Source organism: Palaemon carinicauda, chromosome 7 (genome assembly GCF_036898095.1).
Source record: "Palaemon carinicauda isolate YSFRI2023 chromosome 7, ASM3689809v2, whole genome shotgun sequence".
In the NCBI taxonomy this organism is placed as follows: Eukaryota; Metazoa; Arthropoda; class Malacostraca; order Decapoda; family Palaemonidae; genus Palaemon; species Palaemon carinicauda.
In genome coordinates, this window is record NC_090731.1 from 78,910,248 (window position 1) to 78,915,247 (window position 5,000).

The 5,000-nt window shown below is 33.1% G+C and overlaps 1 protein-coding gene across 2 annotated transcripts in view; it reads right to left on the reverse strand.

The window, feature by feature from the left end:
- LOC137643596 (neural cell adhesion molecule 2-like) overlaps positions 1-5,000 on the reverse strand; it is a 392,266-nt gene that overhangs the window by 385,725 nt on the left and 1,541 nt on the right. The gene's annotated exons all lie outside the window — the stretch shown is intronic.

Genomic DNA, 5,000 nt, shown 5'->3' on the forward strand with positions numbered 1-5,000 from the left:
GAATGAAAGCAGATGTACGTCAGAGAGTGCATGCAAAGTGTTGTGGGCAGTGAAGGGAGTGGTAAAGAATAGAAGGTTGGGCATGAATATAAAGAAAGTTCTGTATTAGAAAGTGATTGTACCAACTGCGATGTATGGATCGGAGTTGTAGGTAATGAAAGTGATGGAGAGACAAATTGAATGTTTGAGAGGAAGTGTCTGGGAATTATTTGCTGGTGTCTCTCTATTAGATAGGGTTAGGAACGAAGTAGTGATGGTGAGAACGGGTGTAAGAATTGATTTGGCAGCTAGAGTGGATATGAAAATGTTGAAGTTATTTGGCCATGTTGAGAGAATGGAAAATGGCTGTCTGCTAAAGAAGGTGATGAATGCAAGAGTTGATGGGAGAAGTACAAAAGGAAGGCCAAGGTTTGGGTGGATGGATGGAATGAAGAAAGCTCGGTGTTATAGGAGGATAGATGTGAGAGAGGCATGAGACCTTGCTAAAAATAGGAATGAATGGCAAACGATTGTGACGCAGGTCTGGTAGGCCCTACTGCTTACTCCAGTCACCTTGGTGACTGCGGAAGTAGCAGCCATAAGGGACTCAGCATATGAAACTTCATTTGTTGTGGATAACGGGAGATGGTTTACTGTGGCACACCAGCAGTACCAGCCAAACTCGGATGAATCTTTCGTCAGGCTAGGAGAAGCGGAGAGAGGAAAAGTCCCCTTTTGTTCCTTTGTATCCTGTTGGCTACCCCCCCCCCCCAAAACAAAAAAAAAGATTGGAGGAAGTGCCTTGGTAAATGAATAAAAAAACTACTACTGTTACATTTGGTACCGGCTCAGGTGTTTCATTACTTCTATTGCTGAAGTTATTTCTTAGATCGCTATTGTATAGCATTGTATAGAAATCCTCTGCAATTTTCATCACTCCATTTCTATTGTGGATGTTTCCATTTTCATCCTTTAAAGCAAATATTTGTCTGCACCCTGTTCAAAGTCTTGTTTTCAATTTGAAGGTTCTTCCTTCCTTTATTGTTTCCTCGATTTTGATCTGATTGTGTTTACGAATATCTTGGGTTTTTAGTTTTTTATTGTTTTGGATAGTTTTACTAATTCCATTAATCTCTCTTAGATTTTAACCTGCTTTCTAATTTTTTCTTTAATTAGATTTTTTGGTCTTTTCAGATAGTTTCCCTTGATCTTGCTTGGGAACTTTTCCACTTATCTTTTGTGCTGATTCCAATACAAATTTTCTCAAGTCACTATTCATATCTTCTTTACTGGCTTCCAATTCATCATGTAGCTGGGAGTACCCATTTTGTATTACTGAACTGAACTCATCAGATTTTTTTTCTTAATACAGGAGTGTTTATTTTCTTTCTTAAAATTAATGTTTCTCTTTTTTTTCCTTAGATCTGAACAAATTTGGCTTCTCACCATTCTAGGATTGCTTGACTTTAACTACCTGAACACGGTCACATCTTCATCTAAATTGACTTTTTTTACTGAGAACAAAATCTATTTCATTTTTAGTTTCTCCATGTCCAATTTCTATTTTAATTTTATAACAGTAGGTGTTCATGAATTTAAAATTATTTATTTCAGAAAATTCTACAAGCATGTCTCCTCTGCCATTTGTTGTGACTACTCCAAATCTACTTACTGCTGATTCACCTCTCTTATTTTGACCTACTTTAGCATTGAAATCACCATCACATATGTAAATTAAGGGTTATATTTTGTTTTCAGAGATATCTCCAGAACTTCATAAAAAGTCTCTATTTCTTCCTCTGTATGGGGTATTGTTGGTGCATACGTTTGAATGATCTTCAGTTTATACCTCTTACTTAGTTTGAGAATTAATCCTGCAATTCTATCACTAGTAGAATAAAATTCTTCTGTGTTACTTGCAAAATATTAATTAATAAGAAAACTCACACCATTTTTTTTGTTCCTTTCATGTCCTCCGAAGCAAAAGATATGTTTTCTTTAATTCTACATAAGATTTCCCAGTTCCAATTTCACTCAATCATATTATATTCCCATTTATTTCTTTCAACGAGTAACACAACATGATCTTCTTCCCATATATGTGCATATGCGTTTAAACTTTATGTGCGAGTGTTTGATTTTAATCCATTAGGTATGCGTCATTTTCATGACAAGCTTATGTAATAGATGCACGAATGTGCCGTATTGATTAATATCAAATATTAGAATAGAGTATTAAATGTACTCTTAACAATTAAATTAACATGGCAGTTTTCGATAGATTTCGATCACAAGAAAGTTAGTCGAATCTCTTATACTGTATACACTTAAAGACACTCCTAGTGTCCGAAACTGTCTGAAAACTACTATGGCACTTTATTGCCGACGGTACAATCAGGTCTACTGTATACTCATATCAGGTTTAAATACCTGTAACATTCATCTGATAGGGATTCTGCGAATGTTCCAACTGCAGAAAGAGGTTGAATAGTGGAGACAGATTGTGAATATATGTTTTACCACTGATATATAGGAAAATCTAAGATTTTTTTTTTTCAATAAGCATTACGCGAAAGAGTATGAAGGTTATATTTTTCTGTAGTAAAGCAGACGTTATGCCCAGATATATTGAGGGTAATGCATCTAATAACACAAGCAATTACTGGACTATTACGAAAGCTATGAAATTGGAGAAGTACTTGAAAATAGAAATTAATGAGCTTTTGGTTTTAATTGAGGGAAGTGTAAATAAATGCCAGAAAAGATATTTCTTTTCAAAGGAAAAGCTTTGACCCTGTGTATCGTATAAAACGGATGACGTTTTTTGTTAACCCATAAATGTTCCTTTCAATCTCCGACGTTTCTCGTCTTTCAATCAGGCTTCAGGTTTTCTTCAAAAGGGAGACTTTTCTTTTTTTTCTTTTTTTAGTTTTGAGGGGAGAAAGTAAAATGCAACCCATGTCAATCGATGCACTATCAAAATTCATTTAACAATCATATTCATGAAATAGAATGTTCTATTGAAACTAAAATTAACGAATTAGAATGCTCTCGAAATTATCATCATCATCATCATCATATTAATAATAATAATAATAATATTAAAAATTATAATAATGATAATAATAATAATAATAATAATAATAATAACAAAAGTAATAATATAATAACAACTACAATAATAATAATAATAATAATAATAATAATAATAATAACAAAAGTAATAATAATAATAATAATAATAATAATAATAATAATATCGCTAATAAAAGAAATATGAAAAATTATTGTTTAAAGAAGTAACACTAGCAATTGCGAGACAGAAACTGGTGTCCTCAACAAATAGTTTTTCCTTTATTTGCTGTCATTAATTAGTAACAAAGTCAAAAACAAAATCTGAATGAGGAGTAACAACATGCATTGTTCCTTTATTTGTTTTCTTAACTGCGTTTTCAAACACAATCAAATGAGCAACTAACAGGGGTCTAAACGAGGGGTTTAAAGATGTGCCAAATTCTGTCTTGCAGAATCTTCACAGATTCCATTCAACACTATTAGGAAACACACACACACATGCACACAAAGACACACACACAATCCTTTTAAAAACTTAAAGTATAAACTGGAAACTGAACAAAAGATCATCTGCAAAGAATAAAAACGATTAGGGATAATGCGTAAACACCAAGAGAACATTTTAAGAGAAATTTGGCTAGAAGAATTTTAATTGAAATACATTCTATGTAATACACCGAAAAATAAAATAGACATAAAAATGTCCAAAGTCCACAAGCAAAGTAGGTGAAATTATACCACATAAATTCAAAATATCATAATGCCTGTTTAAGAAAATAAAGAGAATAATTCACGATAATTGAATAGCATCATTTTGCTAAATCTAATTAGGCTGTTATTCGTATGCATAAATTGAAAGAACTGCTTGAAACATCTTGAGTAGAGAACTTTAATACAACAGGAACATATACCATAGAGACAAAAACCCTTAATTATCTCTTGATGACAGAGTGAAGGAATCCCAGTCACTTTTATAAAACCTGGATAAAGATAATAATGTAATAGAAAATACATAATAGCTTCTGAAACGATTAATATCCTGCTATCCTTGTGAATATTGATTGACTCTATGGAACGATCCTAAATTCAAGTGGAGCATTTATGGCATATTCAAAACCAATTATTTCCCTAACTCTTTTTGATTCAATAGATAAATTCATTATCAAACACGAGCACGACTAAAAACGTACAGGCTCAAATCCAGTGGAGGGTAAATATCCTCCAGTTATCATATTACACTTTGGACAAAGGCATTTCCGGGCTGAGTTTTAATGTGCATTCTATTTGACAATGTGATGTCAAAAAGTGTCACCTACACGATGGATAAGCGTATATCTAGTAGGATCGTTAGTGTGGAAACAATTTTGGAATCTTTTCCCAAGCATAAGCCGGAGACAATATATATATATATATATATATATATATATATATATATATAGAGAGAGAGAGAGAGAGAGAGAGAGAGAGAGAGAGAGAGAGAGAGAGAGAGAGAGAGAGAGAGAGAGAGAGAGAGAGAGAGAGAGAGAGAGAGAGAGAGAGAAATAATTATATTCTACGTTGAAAAGTCAACAGGAAAACAATCAACGACCCGGATATTCTTTGATAATTTAGCTGTACCTATCCTTAAATACTAATGTTCAAATTAGCCCTGTTTCACAGCTTGAAACATCCTGACCCAGATGTGCTAGAAGTTAGGTTATGTTATACTTTAATTAAAATGAAATTCAATGAAATTGTTATACTAGTTTTATTTCATTTAGAAAAGGGTCATTATTAGGGTATGGGTTCTGGTACACGTGTGGCCTTGGAGCTTTCCTACGCAGATTTTGAAACAGTATCACCACATATCGTCAATGATTAAGGTCAATGTAATTGGAGTTTCCAAAACCTAATCATTACGGAAGTCCACTTCAGGTACATTCACCAAAACTGAAAATAAGCTAATT